The 21,576-nt window shown below is 44.4% G+C and overlaps 1 protein-coding gene across 3 annotated transcripts in view; it reads left to right on the forward strand.

The window, feature by feature from the left end:
• The window catches only part of ARAP2 (ArfGAP with RhoGAP domain, ankyrin repeat and PH domain 2), a 598,685-nt gene that overhangs the window by 187,001 nt on the left and 390,108 nt on the right, over positions 1-21,576 (forward strand). The gene's annotated exons all lie outside the window — the stretch shown is intronic.

Raw genomic sequence — 21,576 nt, forward strand, 5'->3', positions numbered from 1 at the left:
AAGTTTATTAACCCTTTACGTGCTTCACAGGAACTGAAACAATATGGAAGGAAAAAATGAACATTTAACTTTTTTTTGCAAACATCTTAATTCAGAACCATTTTTTTTTATTTTCTCAAGTGTAAAAACAGAAATGTAACCATAAATTTTGTTATGCAATTTCTTCTGAATACGCCAATACCCCATATGTGGGGGTAAACCACTTTTTGGGCGCACCGCAGAACTTAGAAGTGAAGGAGCGCCGTTTGACTATTTCAATGCAGAATTGGCTGGAATTGAGATCGGACGCCATGTCACGTTTAGAGAGCCCCTGATGTGCCTAAACAGTGGAAACTCCCCACAAGTGACACCATTTTGGAAACTAGACCCCTTAAGGAACTTATCTAGATGTGTGGTGAGCACTTTGAGCCCCCAAGTGCTTCACAGAAGTTTATAATGTAGAGCCGTGAAAATAAAAAATCGCTTTTGTTTACACAAAAATGATCTTTTCGCCCACAAACTCTTATTTTCACAAGGGTAACAGGAGAAATTAGACCACAAAAGTTGTTGTGCGTTTTCTCCTGAATACATCGATACCCCATATGTGAGGGTAAACCACTGTTTGGGCGCACCGCAGAGCTTGGAAGTGAAGGAGCGCCGTTTTACTTTTTCAATGTAGAATTGGCTGGAATTGAGATTGGACGCCATGTCGCGTTTGGAGAGCCCCTGATGTGCCTAAACAGTGGAAACCCCCCACAAGTGACCCCATTTTGGAAACTAGACCCCTTAAGGAACTTATCTGTGTGGTGAGAACTTTGAATGCCCAAGTGCTTCACAGAAGTTTAGAATGCAGAGTCGTGAAAATAAAAAATATTTTTTTTTTCCACAAAAAAGATTTTTTAGCCCCCAAGTTTTTATTTTCACAAGGGTAACAAGAGAAATTGGACCCCAAAAGTTGTTGTCCAATTTGACCTGAGTATGCTGGTACCCCATATGTGTGGGTAAACCACTGTTTGGGCGCACGGCAGAGCTCGGAAGGAAGGAGTGCCGTTTTGGAATGCAGACTTTGATAGAATGGTCTGCGGGCATTATGTTGCATTTGCAGAGCCCCTGATGTACCTAACCAGTAGAAACCCTCCACAAATGACCCCATTTTGGAAACTAGACCCCCCAAGGAACTTATCTAGATGTGTGGTGAGAACTTTGAATGCCCAAGTGCTTCACAGAAGTTTAGAATGCAGAGTCGTGAAAATAAAAAATATTTTTTCTCCACAAAAAAGATATTTTAGCCCCCAAGTTTTTATTTTCACAAGGGTAACAGGAGAAATTGGACCACTAAAGTTGTTGTCCAATTTATCCTGAGTATGCTGATGCCCCATATGTGGGGGTAAACCACTGTTTGGGCGCACGGCAGAGCTCAGAAGGGAGGGAGCACCATTTGACTTTTTGAGCGCAAAATTGGCTGTCGTGTTTGGAGACCCCCTGATGTACCTAAACAGTGGAAACCCCCCAATTCTAGCTCCAACCCTAACCCCAACACACCCCTAACCCTAATCCCAACCTGATCCATAATCCTAATCACTAACCCTAACCATAATCACAACCCTTACCCCAAAACAACCCTAATGTCAACCCTAACCATAACCCTAAATAAAACCCTAAATCCAACACACCCCTAATCCTAATCTCAACCCTAACCTCAAACCTAACCCTAATCCCAATACACCCCTAATCACAACCCTAACCTTAACCCTAATCCCAAACCTAACCCTAATCCCAAGCGTAACCCTAATGCCAACCCTAACCCTAATACCAACCCTAATCCAAACCCTAACCCTAATCCCAACTCTAACCCTAACTTTAGCCCCAACCCTAACCCTAGCCCTAAGGCTACTTTCACACTTGCGTCGTTTGGCATCCGTCGCAATCCGTCGTTTTGGACAAGAAACGGATCCTGCAAATGTGCCCGCAGGATGCGTTTTTTGCCCATAGACATGTATTGCCGACGGATCGTGACGGATGGCCACACATCGCGTCCGTCGTGCACTGGATCACTGCACTGTTTTGGCAGACCGTTAGCACAAAAAAAGTTCAATGTAACTTTTTTTGTACGTCGCATCCGCCGTTTCTGACCGCGCATGCGTGGCCGTAACTCCGCCCCCTCCTCCCCAGGACATAGATTGGGCAGCGGATGCGTTGAAAAACTACATCCGCTGCCCACGTTGTGCACAATTTTCACAACGTGCGTCGGTATGTCGGGCCGATGCATTGCGACGGCCCCGTACCGACGTAAATGTGAAAGAAGCCTAACCCTAAATTTAGCGCCAACCCTAACTCTAAATTTAGCCCCAACCCTAACCCTAAGTTTAGCCCTAACCCTAACCCTAACCCTACCCCTAACCCTACCCCTAATCCTACCCCTAACCCTAACCCTAGCCCTAACCCTACCCCTAACCCTAGCCCTACCCCTAGCCCTACCCCTAACCCTACCCCTAACCCTAGCCCTAACCCTACCCCTAACCATAACCCTAGCCCTAACCCTACCCCTAACCCTAACCCTACCCCTAACCCTACCCCTAGCCCTAACCCTAGCCCTACCCCTAACCCTACCCCTAACCCTAGCCCTACCCCTAACCCTAGCCCTAACCCTAACCCTAACCGTAACCCTAGCCCTACCCCTAGCCCTACCCCTACCCCTAACCCTACCCCTAACCCTAGCCCTAACCCTACCCCTACCCCTAACCCTAACCCTAGCCCTAACCCTAACCCTAACCCTAACCCTAACCCTAATTTTAGCCCCAACTGCTCTTCTCCTGCCGGCCGGCAGATGGAGACAGATGGCGGGCGCACTGCGCATGCGCCCGCCATTTTCTTTTCCCCAGAAGACGCTGGCGGCCAGGAGGAGCAGCAGGAGGACCCAGGGACACCGGTAAGTATGATAGGGTCCCCGAATCCCCCTATTTCTCTGTCCTCTGACGTGAGATCACATCAGAGGACAGAGAATTACACTTAGCTTTTTTTTTTTTTTTTTTTGCGGTCGCCGGTAAACAGTTAATTACCGGTGATCGCAAAACAGGGGTCGGTAAAACCGACCCCAAAGATTCTCCCGGGGCCGGCGGGCGCACTGCGCATGCGCCCGCCATTTTGAAGATGGCGGCGCCCACCGGGAGCCACGAGGAGCATCGGGGGAGACAGGTGAGTATCGGGGGGCTATCTGGGACCCCTTTTCTCCCCTTTTCTCTGTCCTCCGATGTGCGATCACATCGGAGGACAGAGAAATTAAAAAGAAATCGCGTTTTTTTTTTTTTGCGATCGCCGGTAAACGGTTAATTACCGGCGATCGCAAAAGCGGGGTCGGTACAAAACCCCCCGAATCATGTTCTCTGGGGTCTCAGCTACCCCCGGCAGCCGAGACCCCAGAGAAAATCCGACTCTGGGGGGCGCTATTTACTTTTTTCACAGCGCCGTTAATTAACGGCGCTGTGGTTTAAGTACCCTTAGCGGCCGCCGTTAAAAGGCGTATCGGCGGTCGCTAAGGGGTTAAACCAATTCTTCACCTGCTGCTGTTTTGTTCATTATGTTTCCCAAAGCTTGCAGTACGGTGCATATTTATCCTGCACTGAATGCTTACATTGGGTATTTCGTGTAAATCTCTGATATATGTGATTCAGACGGAATCCCAGGTGGAAGATTCCCTCTTATGAGGCAGATGGAGACACTTTGGATGCCATGAGACCTGTGATCCGACGTTGTCCATCTTTCTGGCGAGCATAAAAGCGAGGTCTATCACAGTTTGGTGTCCAGAGTAACTCTACTGCCTCAATATAGTGAATGGATACCTTGGGGGTTTCATCTGTCATGTCGCTATGAGATTTCAATGGAAACTCCAAAGTAAGTGCTCAGCGTAGACCACCAGATAAATGTGATTTTAAATGTTATGTAACATGTTCCCAATAAAAGCTTCAACTCAATCCACAAAAAAAGCAAGTCACCACTCAGGTACATCATCAGTCCATGGAAATATAGGGCGCTTCCACGTTCCTGGTAGTACAAAGGCTTTGGAAAAAGCTAAATGGTTCCTCACCCCCAAAAGAAATTAATCAAATTCTGTGCACCAAAATCCAAATGCCCCCCTCCATTTTGAGCCCCATAATGTCTAAACTCCATTTAGTACTCACACAAATAGCATTTCTGTAGCGATGGGAGCCCACCTAAGTTACGTGTGCGTGTCTACAGATGCATGGGCTCATCATAATGTACTGGTCACTACAATGAACTGGGCACTATAATGTACTGGTCACTACAATGGTAGTTTGCAGTTTTTAGGCTACGTTCACATTAGCGTTGCATCGGGCGCAGCTGCGGCGATGCATGCATCATGCGCCCCTATATTGGGGGGCGCATGGACATGCGTTGCACTTGTGTTTTGTGACACATGCGTCACTGTGGCGCATGCGTCAGGGCGCAGAGGACGCTGCATGATGCCGTTTTTTCTGTGCCAAAAACCATGCAATAGTGGACGCATGCGTCACAAAACGCTGCGTTGTGCATGCGTTTACATTTGCGTTGTGCGTTGCGTCACCGACGCTGCACCGCACAACGCAAATGTGAACGTAGCCTTACTCAGCAACATCCATTGCTGCTTGATTCTGAAAAAATACCCATGGAGTCAAAATCATCACTAAACTTATAGATAAATTCCCAAAGGGGTATCATTTCCAAAATGGAGTCAACTGAGGGGGAATTCTGCTTTTCTAGCTCTTAGGTGCTCTGTATATGGAGTATGCAAACTATTCTAGGAAAATCTGTGATCCAGGAGGCAAATAGTGCTCCATTCCTCCTGAAGCTCGCCATGTGGCTAAATAGTACTGTACAGCCATATATAGGGTATTTCTACAATTAAATTGTGGGTCAAATTTTAGTGCCATTTATACCTATTTCCCAGTATGAATCTTGGTGGTAAAAATGTAAATTATTTTTTCTTCACTGCCTAATTATATACAATTTGTGACAATATGATCACTGCACCCCTATATGAATTGATTGAGAGGTGTACTTTGCAACATGGTGTCATTTATGGGGGGTTCTGCTGTTCTGGGACCTCAGAGGCTTTGCCAATGTGACATGACACCTTCAAACCAGTGCAGCAAAATCTGCACTGTAATATGGCGCTCCTTCCTATCTGAGCTTTGTACTGTGCCTCAAAAGTAGTTTTCAATCACATATGGGGTATTGGAGAATTCAGGAGAAATTGCACAACAAATTTAGAGTTCACTTTCTCTTGTTATCCTTGTGAAAATGCAAAATTGGGGGTAAAAAACATTTTTGTGGGACAAATGTGATTTTTTTTATTTTTATGGCTCAATGTTCTAAACTGAGCAAAAAAGGGGAGAAGCCAGCGCAGCCTAAGGTTAAGACGCAATACATAAAGTGCAAATGCACATATTAATTTCTAACTGTATTTTCAAAATGAGACATTTAGCAAACAATTGATCAATTCTTTGAGCCACCCCGCCTCTTCACGGCAATCTCATATTGGGGCAGTCCTACACTACGTTTTTTATATTCGCTGTGCCATAAAGGCCTCATGTTTTTAATGTGGTCTTGCATTTAGTTCATTTAGGAGGCCTTTATGGCACAGCGAATATAAAAAACGTAGTGTAGGACTCCCCAATATGAGATTGCCGTGAAGAGGCGGGGTGGCTCAAAGAATTGATCAATTTGAAAATACAGTTAGAAATTAATATGTGCATTTGCACTTTATGTATGGCGTCTTAACTAGGGTTGAGCGACCTTTGCTTTTATAGGATCGGGTCGGGTTTCACGAAACCCGACTTTTTCAAAAGTCGGGTCGAGTGAAATCGGCCGATCCTATAAAAAAGTCGGGGTCGGGGTCGGCCGAAACGCGAAACCCAATGCAGTGCATTGGGTTTCCATGGTTCCCAGGGTCTGAAGGAGCGGAAACTCTCCTTCAGGCCCTGCGATCCATATTTTAGTGTAAAATAAAGAATTAAAATAAAAAATATCGCAATACTTACCCTCTGACGCGCCCTGGTACTAACCGGCAGCCTTTCTTCCTTAGAATCAGCCTTCCAAGACCTTGCGGTGACGTCGCGGCTTGTGATTGGTCGCGCGGCGGTCACATGGGCGGCCGCGCGACCAATCACAAGCCGCGACGTCACCGCAACATCACCGAAGGTCCTGGAAGCGCTGATTCTTAGGAAGGACCTTCGGTGACGTCGCGGTGACGTCGCAGCTTGTGATTGGTCGCGCGGCCGCCCATGTGACCGCCGCGCGACCAACCACAAGCCGCGACGTCACCGCAAGGTCTTGGAAGGCTGATTCTAAGGAAGAAAGGCTGCCGGTTAGTACCAGGGCGCGTCAGAGGGTAAGTATTGCGATATTTATTATTTTAATTCTTTATTTTACACTTAAATCTGAATTCCGATACCAATTCCCGATATCTTAAACATATCGGGAATCGGTATCGGAATTCCGATTCCAGATTCAAAAGATCGCCGACTTCATGGCCGACCCCACACAGGGGTCGGGTCGGGTTTCATGAAACCCGACTTTGCCAAAAGTCGGCGACTTTTGAAAAAATTCGACCCGTTTCGCTCAACCCTAGTCTTAACCTTAGGCTGCGCTGGCTTCTCCCCTTTTTTGCAATGTTCTAAACTGTTGTGAAGTGGGGCTTCAAGATGCTCACCTGAGTGGTCTAGTTTCCAAAATAGTGTCGATTGTGGGGGGTTTACACAGTTTAGGCACATCAGGGGCTCTCCATACGCGACATGGCCTCTGCTAATTATACCAGCAAACTTTGCATTCAAAAAGTCAAAAGGCACTCCTTCCCTTCTGAGCCCTGCAGTGCACCAAAACAGTGGTTTTCCCAAGCCTATTGGGATTTGGCATGCTCATGAGAAATTGTGCAACAAATTTTATTGTGCAATTTCTCCTGTTACATGTGAAAGGAAAAAAATTGGGTCTAAAGGAAATTTTTTGTGAAAATAAGTTAAATGTTTATTTTTGCCTTCCACTTCCCATTAAATCCTTTGAATCACCTGAAGGGTTAATAAACTTCTTGAATATGATATTGAGCACCTTGAGGTGTGCAGTGACTCTCTGATTTAAGGGCATAAAAATTAAAAATGTGAAAATTGCTAAATTTTCAAAATATCACAAAATTTCCAATTTTTTCACAAATAAACATGTCATATAAAAGAAATTTTACTATTATCATGAAGCACAATATGTCACGAAAAAACAATCTTAGAATCAGAGGGATCTGTTGAAGCATTCCATAGTTATGACCTCATAAAGTGAAGGTGTTCAGAAACACTAGTTGGGAAGGAGAAAAAAGACGTCAAGGTGAAGGTGGTTGAGGCAAAGTGGAATGAAAAAAAATGAAAAATGTTCTTTTTTCCACATTAACCCCTTCGTGACATGCGCCGTACTAGTACCGCGCTGCCGGCACTGCATTTGTGCCAGCAGCAGTACTAGTACGGCGCACCGATCACCGTGGTCTCGCGCTGAGCGCCGCGGTGATCGGGTGCGGGTGTCAGCTGTATATGACAGCTGACACCCCGCAGCAATGCCCACGATTGGCGGTAGCACCGATCGCGGGCATTTAACCCCTCTGATGCCGCTGTCAGTAGTGACAGCGGCATAAAGGGGGATCGCGCAGGGACGGGGGCTCCCTGCGCTCTCCCACCAGAGAAACGCGATGAGATCGCGTTGCTCCGGTGACCCGGAAGGAGTCCCCGGATCCAAGATGGCCGCGGGACTCCTTCCGGGTCATGAAATGACCTGGCTAGCCGGCGCCTGCTGAGAGTTGCTGAGAGCAGGCGCCGGAAAGCCTCCTGAACTTGCCTGTCAGATCGTTGATCTGACAGAGTGCTATGCACACTGTCAGATCAACGATCTGATCTAATACAGTGATGTCCCACAATGGTAGAAAGTAAAAAAAAAAAAAAAAATAGAATGTATAAAAAAAAATTTAAAAAATCCCCAAATAACGAAAAAAAAAACATTTCCGAGTAAATCCATTTATTTATGTAAATTAAAAAAAACAATAAAAGTACACATTTGGTATCGCCGCGTCCGCAACGACCCGCTCTATAAAACTATCCCACTAGTTAACCCCTTCAGTGAACACCGCAAAACAAATAAATTAAAAACAAGTCAAAAAACATTGCTTTATTATCATACAGCATAACAAAAAGTGGAAGAACACGCAATCAAAACAACAGATATAAATAACCATGGTACCGCTGAAAACATCATCTTGTCCCGCAAAAAAAAAGCCGCCATACAGCATCATCAGCAGAAAAATAAAAAAGTTATAGCTCTCAGAATAAAGCGATGCAAAAACAATTATTTTTTTATATAAAATAGTTTTTATGTAAAAGCGCCAAAACATAAAAAAAGCTATAAATGAGGTATCGCTGTAATCGTACTGACCTGAAGAATAAAGCTGCTCTATCAATTTTACCACACGTGGAACGGTATAAACGCCCCCCTAAAAGAATTTCAGGAATTGCTGGTTTTTGTTCATTCTGCCTCACAAAAATCGGAATAAAAAGCGATCAAAAAATGTCATCTGCCCGAAAATGGTATCAGTAAAAATGTCAACTTGTCCCGCAAAAAACAAGATCTCAAATGACTCTGTGGGCCAAAATATGGATAAATTATAGCTCTCAAAATGTGGTGATGCAAAAACTATTTTTTGCAATAAAAAGCGTCTTTTAGTGTGTGACAGCTGCCAACCCTAAAAATCTGCCAAAAAAATGCTATAAAAGTAAATCAAACCCTCCTTCATCACCCCCTTAGTTAGGGAAAAATAATAAAATGTAAAAAAATGTATTTATTTCCATTTTCCCATTAGGGCTAGGGTTAGGGCTAGGGCTAGGGTTAGGGTTGGGGTTGGGGCTAGGGTTAGGGTTGGGGTTAGGGTTACCATTGGGATTAGGGTTAGGGGTGTGTTTGGATTAAGGTTTCAGTTACAATTGGGGGGTTTCCACTGTTTCGGCACATCAGAGGCTCTCCAAACGCGACATGGCGTCCGATCTCAATTCCAGCCAATTCTGCTTTGAAAAACTAAAACACTGCTCCTTCCCTTCCGAGTTCTCCTGTGCACCCAAACAGTGGTTCCCCCCCACATATGGGGTATCAGCATTCTCAGGACAAGTTGGACAACAACTTTTGGGGTCCAATTTGTCATGTTACCCTTGGGAAAAAAAAATCTGGGGGCTAAAATTGTTGTGAATTCTGTGGCTGAGTTCACTTCTGTGGTCACAAGTGGTATTGCAGTCTCTGGGCTTCCTCCCTCAGGTGTTTTGGTGAGCTCGTTGGCTGCCTTGCTATTTAGCTCCACCTGAGTCTGTCTTCCTTGCTCCTTGTCAATGTTCCAGTGTTGGATCTGAGCTACTGCATCTTTCCTTGGGCCTGCTGCTCTGCTAGATAAGTGCTTCTAGTTGTTTTCTGTTTTTTTCTGTCCAGCTTGCTATTGTCTTTTGCTGGAAGCTCTGAGAAGCAGAGGGGTGCACCGCCGTGCTGTTAGTTCGGCACGGTGGGTCTTTTTGCCCCTTTGCGTGGTTTTCGTTTTAGGGTTTTTTGTAGACTGCATAGTTCTCTTTGCTATCCTCGCTCTGTCTAGAATATCGGGCCTCACTTTGCTGAATCTATTTCATTCCTACGTTTGTCTTTTCATCTTGCTAACAGTCATTATATGTGGGGGGCTGCCTATTCCTTTGGGGTATTTCTCTGAGGTAAGTCAGGCTTGTATTTCTATCTTCAGGCTAGTCAGCTCCTCAGGCAGTGCCGAGTTGCATAGGTAGTTGTTAGGTGCAATCCACTGCTGCTTATAGTTGTGTGAGGATAGATCAGGTACTGCAGTCTACAGAGATTCCACGTCTCAGAGCTCGTCCTATTGTTTTTGGTTATTGCCAGATCTCTGTATGTGCGCTGATTACTGCACACTGTGTTGCCTGATTGCCAGACATAACAGTACAAGGAGCCACACCAATGATTCCCAATAGAGGGAGAAAAGAAATCCTGACATCATTTTTTTTTCTTAGCTCTGTCTTCAGTCTTTTTTTTCCCCTAGACATTAGAGTGCTTCAGAACACAGCTGTGGACATGGATATTCAGGCTCTGTGCTCCTCAATGGATAATCTCGTTGTAAATGTACAAAAGATTCAAGATACTATTGATCAGAAATCGATGCTAGAACCAAGAATTCCGATTCCTGATTTGTTTTTTGGTGACAGAACTAAGTTCCTGAGCTTCAGAAATAATTGTAAGCTATTTTTGGCCTTGAAACCTCATTCTTCTGGTAATCCTATTCAACAGGTTTTGATTATTATTTCTTTTTTGCGTGGCGACCCACAGGACTGGGCGTTTTCTCTTGCACCAGGAGATTCTGCATTGAGTAATGTTGATGCATTTTTCCTGGCGCTCGGATCGCTTTACGATGAGCCTAATTCAGTGGATCAGGCTGAGAAAAATCTGCTGGCTTTATGCCAGGGTCAGGATGATGTAGAAGTATATTGTCAGAAATTTAGGAAATGGTCAGTACTCACTCTGTGGAATGAATCTGCACTAGCGGCTTTGTTCAGAAAGGGTCTCTCTGAAGCTCTTAAGGATGTAATGGTGGGATTTCCTATGCCTGCTGGTTTGAATGAGTCTATGTCCTTGGCCATTCAGATCGGTCGTCGCTTGCGCGAGCGTAAATCTGTGCACCATCTGGCGGTACTGCCTGAGAGTAAACCTGAGCCTATGCAGTGCGACAGGACTATGACTAAAGTAGAACGGCAAGAACACAGACGTCTGAACAGACTGTGTTTCTATTGTGGTGATTCTACTCATGCTATTTCTAATTGTCCTAAACGCACTAGGCGGTTCGATAGCTCTGCCGTTATTGGTACTGTACAGTCCAAATTCCTTTTGTCCATTACCTTAATGTGCTCTTTGTCATCGTATTCTGTCATGGCGTTTGTGGATTCAGGCGCTGCCCTGAATCTGATGGATTTGGATTATGCTAAACGTTGTGGATTTTTCTTGGAGCCTTTGCGGTGTCCTATTCCGTTGAGAGGAATTGATGCTACACCTTTGGCCAAGAATAAGCCTCAGTACTGGGCCCAGCTGACCATGTGCATGGCTCCTGCACATCAGGAAGTTATTCGCTTTCTGGTACTGCATAATTTGCATGATGTGGTCGTGTTGGGGTTGCCATGGCTACAAACCCATAATCCAGTATTGGATTGGAACTCTATGTCGGTAACCAGCTGGGGTTGTCAGGGAGTACATGGTGATGTTCCATTTTTGTCTATTTCGTCATCCATTCCTTCTGACATCCCAGAGTTCTTGTCGGACTTTCAGGATGTATTTGAAGAGTCCAAGTCTGATGCCCTACCTCCGCATAGGAATTGTGATTGTGCTATCGATTTGATTCCTGGTAGTAAATTCCCTAAGGGTCGTTTATTTAATTTGTCCGTACCTGAACACACCGCTATGCGCAGTTATGTGAAGGAGTCCCTGGAGAAGGGACATATTCGCCCATCGTCGTCACCATTGGGAGCAGGGTTCTTTTTTGTAGCCAAGAAGGATGGTTCGCTAAGACCGTGTATTGATTACCGCCTTCTTAATAAGATCACTGTTAAGTTTCAGTATCCCTTGCCATTGATTTCTGACTTGTTTGCTCGGATTAAGGGGGCTAGTTGGTTTACTAAGATTGATCTTCGTGGTGCGTATAATCTGGTGAGAATCAGGCAGGGAGATGAATGGAAAACGGAATTTAATACGCCCGAGGGTCATTTTGAGTATCTGGTGATGCCGTTCGGACTTGCCAATGCTCCATCTGTTTTTCAGTCTTTTATGCATGACATTTTCCGTGAGTATCTGGATAAATTCTTGATTGTTTACTTGGATGACATTTTGATCTTCTCAGATGATTGGGAGTCTCATGTGAAGCAAGTCAGAATGGTTTTCCAGGTACTGCGTGCTAATTCCTTGTTCGTGAAGGGATCAAAGTGTCTCTTCGGTGTGCAGAAAGTTTCATTTTTGGGGTTCATCTTTTCCCCTTCTACTATCGAGATGGATCCGGTTAAGGTTCAGGCCATCCAGGATTGGACTCAGCCGACATCTCTAAAAAGTCTGCAGAAATTCCTGGGCTTTGCTAATTTTTATCGTCGCTTCATCTGTAATTTTTCTAGCATTGCCAGACCATTGACCGATTTGACCAAGAAGGGTGCTGATTTGGTTAATTGGTCTTCTGCTGCCGTGGAAGCTTTTCAGGAGTTGAAGCGTCGTTTTTGCTGTGCCCCTGTGTTGTGTCAACCTGATGTTTCTCTTCCGTTCCAGGTCGAGGTTGATGCTTCTGAGATTGGTGCAGGGGCGGTTTTGTCACAGAGAGGTTCTGGTTGCTCAGTGTTCAAACCATGTGCTTTCTTTTCCAGGAAATTTTCTGCTGCTGAGCGTAATTATGATGTGGGCAACCGAGAGTTGCTGGCCATGAAGTGGGCATTCGAGGAGTGGCGTCATTGGCTTGAGGGTGCTAAGCATCGCGTGGTGGTATTGACTGATCATAAGAACTTGACTTATCTCGAGTCTGCCAAGCGCTTGAATCCTAGACAGGCCCGTTGGTCGTTATTTTTTGCTCGTTTTGATTTTGTGATTTCATACCTTCCGGGCTCTAAAAATGTGAAGGCGGATGCTCTGTCTAGGAGTTTTGTGCCCGACTCTCCGGGGTTATCTGAGCCGGCGAGTATCCTCAAGGAAGGAGTCATTGTGTCTGCCATCTCCCCTGATTTGCGGAGAGTGTTGCAGAAATTTCAGGCTAATAAACCTGATCGTTGTCCGGCCGAGAAACTGTTCGTCCCTGATAGGTGGACTAGTAAAGTTATCTCTGAACTTCATTGTTCGGTGCTGGCCGGTCATCCAGGAATCTTTGGTACCAGGGAGTTGGTTGCTAGATCCTTCTGGTGGCCATCTCTGTCACGGGATGTGCGTGCTTTTGTGCAGTCCTGTGGAATTTGTGCTAGGGCTAAGCCCTGCTGTTCACGTGCCAGTGGGTTGCTTTTGCCCTTGCCGGTCCCGAAGAGGCCTTGGACACATATTTCGATGGATTTCATTTCTGACCTTCCCGTTTCTCAAAAAATGTCGGTCATTTGGGTGGTCTGTGATCGCTTTTCTAAAATGGTCCATCTGGTGCCCTTGGTTAAATTGCCTTCCTCCTCTGATTTGGTGCCTTTGTTCTTCCAGCATGTGGTTCGTTTACATGGCATTCCTGAGAATATTGTTTCTGACAGAGGTTCCCAGTTTGTCTCGAGGTTCTGGCGAGCCTTTTGTGGTAGGATGGGCATTGACCTATCTTTCTCCTCGGCCTTCCATCCTCAGACTAATGGCCAGACCGAACGAACCAATCAGACCTTGGAAACATATCTGAGATGTTTTGTTTCCGCTGACCAGGATGATTGGGTGTCATTTTTGCCGTTGGCTGAGTTCGCCCTTAATAATCGGGCCAGCTCGGCTACCTTGGTCTCTCCATTTTTCTGCAATTCTGGGTTCCATCCTCGTTTCTCTTCAGGACAGGTTGAGTCTTCGGACTGTCCTGGTGTGGATTCTGTGGTGGACAGGTTGCAGCAGATCTGGACTCAGGTAGTGGACAATTTGACCTTGTCCTAGGAGAAGGCTCAGCTTTTCGCTAATCGCAGACGCCGTGTGGGACCCCGACTTCGTGTTGGGGATTTGGTTTGGTTATCTTCTCGTCATATTCCTATGAAGGTTTCCTCTCCTAAATTTAAACCTCGTTTTATTGGTCCGTATAGGATTTCTGAGATTCTCAATCCGGTGTCTTTTCGTCTGACCCTCCCAGACTCCTTTTCCATACATAATGTATTCCATAGGTCGTTGTTGAGGAGATACGTGGCACCTATGGTTCCATCTGTGGAGCCTCCTGCCCCTGTTTTGGTGGAGGGGGAATTGGAGTATATTGTGGAGAAGATTTTGGATTCTCGTGTCTCTAGACGGAAACTCCAGTATCTGGTCAAATGGAAGGATTATGCTCAGGAAGATAATTCCTGGGTTTTTGCCTCTGATGTCCATGCCCCAGATCTTGTTCGTGCCTTTCATGTGACTCATCCTGGTCGGCCTGGGGGTTCTGGTGAGGGTTCGGTGACCCCTCCTCAAGGGGGGGGTACTGTTGTGAATTCTGTGGCTGAGTTCACTTCTGTGGTCACAAGTGGTATTGCAGTCTCTGGGCTTCCTCCCTCAGGTGTTTTGGTGAGCTCGTTGGCTGCCTTGCTATTTAGCTCCACCTGAGTCTGTCTTCCTTGCTCCTTGTCAATGTTCCAGTGTTGGATCTGAGCTACTGCATCTTTCCTTGGGCCTGCTGCTCTGCTAGATAAGTGCTTCTAGTTTGTTTTCTGTTTTTTTCTGTCCAGCTTGCTATTGTCTTTTGCTGGAAGCTCTGAGAAGCAGAGGGGTGCACCGCCGTGCTGTTAGTTCGGCACGGTGGGTCTTTTTGCCCCTTTGCGTGGTTTTCGTTTTATGGTTTTTTGTAGACTGCATAGTTCTCTTTGCTATCCTCGCTCTGTCTAGAATATCGGGCCTCACTTTGCTGAATCTATTTCATTCCTACGTTTGTCTTTTCATCTTGCTAACAGTCATTATATGTGGGGGGCTGCCTATTCCTTTGGGGTATTTCTCTGAGGTAAGTCAGGCTTGTATTTCTATCTTCAGGCTAGTCAGCTCCTCAGGCAGTGCCGAGTTGCATAGGTAGTTGTTAGGCGCAATCCACTGCTGCTTATAGTTGTGTGAGGATAGATCAGGTACTGCAGTCTACAGAGATTCCACGTCTCAGAGCTCGTCCTATTGTTTTTGGTTATTGCCAGATCTCTGTATGTGCGCTGATTACTGCACGCTGTGTTGCCTGATTGCCAGCCATAACATAAAATATCATTTTTGTGGAAAAAAAATATTTTTTATTTTCACGGCTCTGCGTTATAAACTGTAGCGAAACACTTGTTGGTTCAAAGTTCTCACAACACATCTAGATAAGTTCCTTGGGGGGTCTAGTTTCCAATATGGGGTCACTTGTGGGGGGTTTCTACTGTTTAGGTACATCAGAGGCTCTGCAAATGCAACATGACACCTGCAGACCAATCCATCTAAGTCTGCATTTCAAACGGCGCTTCTTCCCTTCCGAGCTCTGCCATGCACTCAAACGGTGGTTCCCCCCAACATATGGGGTATCAGCATACTCAGGACAAATTGGACAATAACTTTTGTGGTCCAATTTCTCCTGTTACCCTTGGCGAAAAAAAAAATTGCGGGCTAAAACATCATTTTGTGGAAAGAAAAAATGATTTTTTAATTTTCACACCGCTACATTCTAAACTTTAGTGAAACAATTGGGGTTAAAAGTGCTCACCACACATCTAGATAAGTTCCTTAGGGGGTCTTCTTTCCAAAATGGGGTCACTTGTGGGGGGTTTCCACTGTTAAGGCACGTCAGGGGCTCTCCAAATGCGACATGGGTTCCGATCTCAATTCCAGCCAATTTTGCATTGAAAAGTCAAATGGCGCTCCTTCCCTTCTGAGCTCTGCCATGCGCTCAAACAGTGGTTTATCCCCATATATGAAGTATCGGCATACTCAGGACAAATTGCACAACATCTTTTGGGGTCCAATTTATCCTGTTACCCTTGGGGAAAAAAATTGGGGGCAAAAAGATCATTTTTTGTGAAAATTAATATGAAATTTTTTTTTACGGCTCTACATTATAAACTTCTGTGAAGCACCTGGAGGTTCAAAGTGCTCACTACACATCTAGATTAGTTCCTTAGAGGGTCTACTTTCCAAAATGGTGTCACTTGTGGGGGTTTCCACTGTTTAGGCACGTCAGGGGCTCTCCAATCGTGACATGGGCTCCGATCTCAATTCCAGCAAATCTTGCATTGGAAAGTCAAATGGCGCTCCTTCCCTTCCGAGCTCTGCCATGTGCCCACATATGGGGTATCGGCGTACTCAGGACAAATTGTACAACATCTTTTGTGGTCCAATTTCTCCTGTTACCCTTGGTAAAATGAAACAAATTGGACCTGAAGTAAAAATTTTGTGAAAAAAAGTTAAATGTTAAATATTTTTAAACATTCAAAAAATTCCTGTGAAGCACCTGAAGGGTTAATAAACTTTTTGAATGTGGTTTTGAGTACCTTGAGGGGTGCAGTTTTTAGAATGCTGTCACTTTTGGGCATTTTCTGTCATATAGACCCCTCAAAGTCACTTCAAGTGTGAGGTGGTCCGTAAAAAAAATGGTTTTGCAAATTTTGTTGCAAAAATGAGAAATTTCTGGTCAACTTTTAACCCTTATAACTCCCTAACAAAAAAAAATTATGTTTCCACAATTGTACTGATGTAAAGCAGACATGTGGAAAATGTTGTTTATTAACTATATTGTGTGATATAACTCTCTAATTTAAGGGCATAAAAACTAAAAGTTTGAAAATTGCTAAATTTTCATAATTTCCGACAAATTTTTGTTTTTTTCACAAATAAATGCAAGTCATATCGAAGAAGTTTTACCACTTTCATGAAGTACAATATGTCACGAGAAAACAATGTCAGAATCACTAAGATCCGTTGAAGCGTTTCAGAGTTATGACCTCATAAATTGACAGTGGTCAGAATTGTAAAAATTGGCCCTGTCACTTAGGTGAAAACAGGCTTTGGGGTGAAGGGGTTAAAATGTTGCTTTAGTGGCACATTTTTCATTTTCAAAAGGCATAATAGGAGAAAATGGACCCCAAAATGTATTAGACAATATATCTCAAATAAGGCCATATTCCATAGATGGTCAAAAACTGTTATTTGGGCACACAACAAGGCATGGAAGTGAAGAAGTGCTATTTGATTTTTTGGTGCCACATCACATTTCCAGTATCCCTAAGGAACCATAACAGCAGAATCCCCAAAAAGCTACCCCTTTTGGGAAACTAGACCCCTCAAGTCATTCAACTAATGATATCAAATGTTGTTTTAGCCAAACTTGAAATTTTCACTCTTTTCATAAACAGTAGTAGGAGAAAATGGACCTCATAATTTATTTCACATATTCTCCCATAAAAAGTGCTGCTCTGTATATGGTTAGAATCTAATGTTTGTTCACACGGCATGGCTTGGAAAGCAATGAGCGCTGTTTAATTTTTGGGATACAAATTCAGACACCAAGTTGCATTTACAGAGCCCCAGAGGTGCCAAAAAATGCAGAAATCCCCAAGGCAACCCCATTTGGAAAATAAACTTTACATGGAATTCATGTAGTGGTGTGGTGGGCATTTTTAACCAACAATGAAGGAGTGTCATTTCCCATTTTTACCCATTTAAATGATACTTTTGCAATTGACAGTGACAAATAAGTGGTAAACAGCCTCAACAAGTGCCAAAACCAATGCAATACGGTGTCAGCTGTCATATACAACCAGCAATCATGTCATGATCTCCCCACAGAAATTGCTATTCATCTATTTCTTAGAACTACATAATAGCACCATAACAAAATCTCCTGATGAACAGCGCATATGCGGTTGTTAAAGGGAACCTGCCACATCAGATTGCGCTATTTTCCAGATATAGGGATGATCTGCAGATTATTAGAGTTAGAAAGGTGTCTGCAACTGAAAGCATGGCTACCAGGGGGAAATTAACTTTATTGCTCCTCGGAGTTGTTGGCTTCCAATCTTACCGCCGTGCCACAACAGCTACAGTCGCCACTCACAACATTGTGAGAAGTGTCTGTAAGGATGTTCTGGCGCTTTGACTGACAGACTACACTGCATTGATATACCGTAGAGCCAGCTGTAAGTCAATGTTCTATGGCATGTTCACAGCCCACTCCCTGTCACTGTAGCCATATTGGCACGCCTATATGACTGAAAGCCAGTGGCTCCTGGTAGGAATAAAGTTCATTTCCTACCTTGAGCCGCATTTTCAGGATAGTGGCCATGCAAATTTTTAACACTATTAAATTGCAGAATGACCTTATATCTGCAGGTTAATAGCATTTCCTGACATGACACCTTCCATTTATGGCTACTTTCACACTAGCGTTGTTCGACGCATGTCACAATGTGTCGTTTTGAAGAAAAAACGCATCCTGCAAAGTTGCCTGCAGCATGTGTTTTTTCTCCATAGACTTTCATTAGCAACGCATTGCGACGGATTGCCACATGTTGCATCCGTCGTGCGACGGATGCGACGTGCTTTTGCAGTACGTCGGGACAAAAAATTGTTGCTTGCAACGTTTATGTCTGTCGGGTCCTCTTTTTCTGGCCGCGCATGCGCAGCCGGAACTCCGCCCCCTCCTTCCCGGACCTTACAATGGGGCAGCGGATGCGTTGTAAAACTACATCCGCTGCCCCCGTTGTGATTTTACTTCACAGCATGCATCGGTATGTCAGCCCGACGCACTGCGACGGGCCCGTACCAACGCTTGTGCGAAAGTAGCCTAACGGGTTAAACTTGTAGATGTTGAGTCACATATCATGCTCTGCATCCTTTATGTTTAGTTAGAGATTCCGAATTTCACATAAAGCGGCAATTTACAGCTAGAAGAACTGACAGTGTGCAGGATTTGCAAGCAGAGACAAATGCTTTGGGTGATTAGCGTCTTGGTGGTAGATCCTGTAGACGACTTATACCGCCGAGTTTCATGGAACAACGTGAGGTGTTGATGCTTAAACTGTCACTGAATAGTGAATGATTTCCTTAGAGGATATTTTACTGCTTCATTTATGATTAAATATTTCTGTTAAATACAGAAATAAGAAAAGAAAAGTAACAGAAAAAGAACTTAGAACTTAGACTCTTTCAGAAAGTCACCACAACAAATCGCAGCTAAAATATGTACTTGTATATAGATTTCGCTCATTGTGAAAGTAAACTTTTAATTGATTTCTTTACCTTTTTAAAGTAATCCATTTATATATTTGGAAGTTATTAATTTTAATTTAATTATCCCTGCAACACATATATTGAAAATCAGAGTGATTTTGAAAACAGCAAAAATACTATAACTTTTCCCAACTCTTGCAGATTTATTTTATTATCTAGGAAAATTATTTGTTTTCTTAAATATATTTAATGAAGTATTATAATTTCATTCTGATGAAAAAAAAACATCCAGTGTAGTACTTATGCCATTTATCCACATAGTATGTTGCCTCGTGGTGTCCAAAGTGCAGATCTATGAGCTGAGTGCTAAGTGATCCTATGATCACTGCTGAGCAGCCAATAAAAATCGCTTTCTCTCTGCTTGTCAGAAGTAAACTAGTAACCTAGGATGGCAGTGTAAGTTATTATTGTCAGCTGCCAGAAGGGGAAGAAAGGTGATTCTGCTCGGAGCTCATCAATCAGCACAGATTACTAGAAGCACAATAGGAAAATAATTTCAAGTTATTTTTTTTAAAAAAGGGAATCTGTCATCGAGTTATTGCTACCTCATCTGACCTCAGAATGATGTAGGCAAAGAGACACTGAATCACATTATGTGTCATTTAGTTTACTGAGTGAAGTAGTTTTGTCACAATCAGAGTTATTAGATTTAGAATACAGCAGAGCTAAGAAAGTTAACCACGTCCACACCTGGCTCTGCATGTAATTGGTCTATAGACATTGAGCTACTTATTACAGGAATGGGCGGAATGGGACAAGAGCCCATGCAAGAGCTGGTCCCAGCAATGATAATGTCCTAGTGATGAAATCTTCACTGTAAGTCCTCTTTTACACTTCTGTCTTTCAGCTCCCGCCACAATCCGTCGCTTTTTGAGAATGCAGAATCCTGCAAAAAAATTTGCAAGATCCTGCATTTTCTCATAGACTTGTATTAGCGATGGATTGTGACGGATGGCCATCCGTTTCATCCGTCTTTCACTGGATCCTGCATAAAAAAACGGTCCGTCGGGCAGAGAAAACGTTCAGAGAAACATTTTTTCTGCACGTTGGAAAATCGTCGCTGCCTGTGAAAAGCAGGAATCCAGCGATGGGTCAAAGAGAGCATGCGTGGAAGAATTTCCAGTCAGGGTAATTCTCTCTCGCTCGCTCTCTTTCTCTTGTTACTATTGATACTATTGATACTGCCTATGCAGCATCGATAGTAACAAGATATAATGTTAAAAATAATAAACAAATAAAAATCGCAATATTCTCACATACCGGCGTTCCCACGCAGCGTCACCGATATTCCCGGCAACTAGCGTTACTTCCTAGTAATACATTGCGAAATCTTGCGAGAAGTTGCAGTCTCGCGAGACCGCGACTTCTCGTGAGATTTCACAATGTATTACTAGGAACTCTAGCTGCCGGGAGCATTGCTGCGTGGGAACGCCGGTAGGTGAGAATAGTGCAACTTTTTATTTTTTTAACCTGGTTCGTGTTGTGTATGCATTTTCGCAGCTGAAAACCGCTGCGAAGACGCATACACAAAAGGTGCACATAGACTCGACAGGTCCGTCAGAAAGACGGGCCCAGTGCACACGTTTTCCACAATCTGCACAGGATGCGTCATTTCAACGTCTTGACGGATCCTGTGCAGATTTGGAAGACGGAAGTGTGAAAGAAGCCTAAGTAAACAACAGCACAAAGCCTGACATGTGACACATCGTTGAATTCTGTGTTTTAACTCCTACTTCATGCTGTCCTCAGGTTAAATGGCAAAAACATGCTGAGAAATTACTTTAAAAACACTATTACTAGACTCAATGGTGGACACAGACACAGACAGAAAAGGACCCAAAAATAATATATGGGCCTCTTTGAGCCCAAGTGGTTCTAAAAATGTAAAATTGCACCTTAAGGTACCTTCACACATAACGATATTGTTAACGATATCGTTGCTATTTGTGACGTAGCAACGATATCGTTAATGAAATCGTTATGTGTGACAGCGACCAACGATCAGGCTCCTGCTGGGAGATCGTTGGTCGCTGAATAAAGTCCAGAACTTTATTTCGTCGCTGGACTCCTGCTGACATCGCTGGATCGGCGTGTGTGACACCGATCCAGCGATGTCTTCACTGGTAACCAGGGTAAACATCGGGTAACTAAGCGCAGGGCCGCGCTTAGTAACCCGATGTTTACCCTGGTTACCATGCTAAAAGTAAAAAAAAACAAACACTAGATACTTACCTACAGCCGTCTGTCCTCCAGCGCTGTGCTCTGCACTCCTCCTGTACTGGCTGTGAGCGTCGGTCAGCCGGAAAGCAGAGCGGTGACGTCACCGCTCTGCTTTCCGGCCGCTGTGCTCACACAGACAGTACAGGAGGAGTGCAGAGCACAGCGCTGGAGGACAGACGGCTGTAGGTAAGTATGTAGTGTTTGTTTTTTTTACTTTTAGGATGGTAACCAGGGTAAACATCGGGTTACTAAGTGCGGCCCTGCGCTTAGTTACCCGATGTTTACCCTGGTTACCGGCATCGTTGGTCGCTGGAGAGCGGTCTGTGTGACAGCTCTCCAGCGACCAAACAGCGACGCTGCAGCGATCCGGATCGTTGTCTGTATCGCTGCAGCGTCGCTTAATGTGAAGGGGCCTTTAGAGGTAGA

This window comes from Ranitomeya imitator, chromosome 1 (assembly GCF_032444005.1).
Source record: "Ranitomeya imitator isolate aRanImi1 chromosome 1, aRanImi1.pri, whole genome shotgun sequence".
Classification (NCBI taxonomy): Eukaryota; Metazoa; Chordata; class Amphibia; order Anura; family Dendrobatidae; genus Ranitomeya; species Ranitomeya imitator.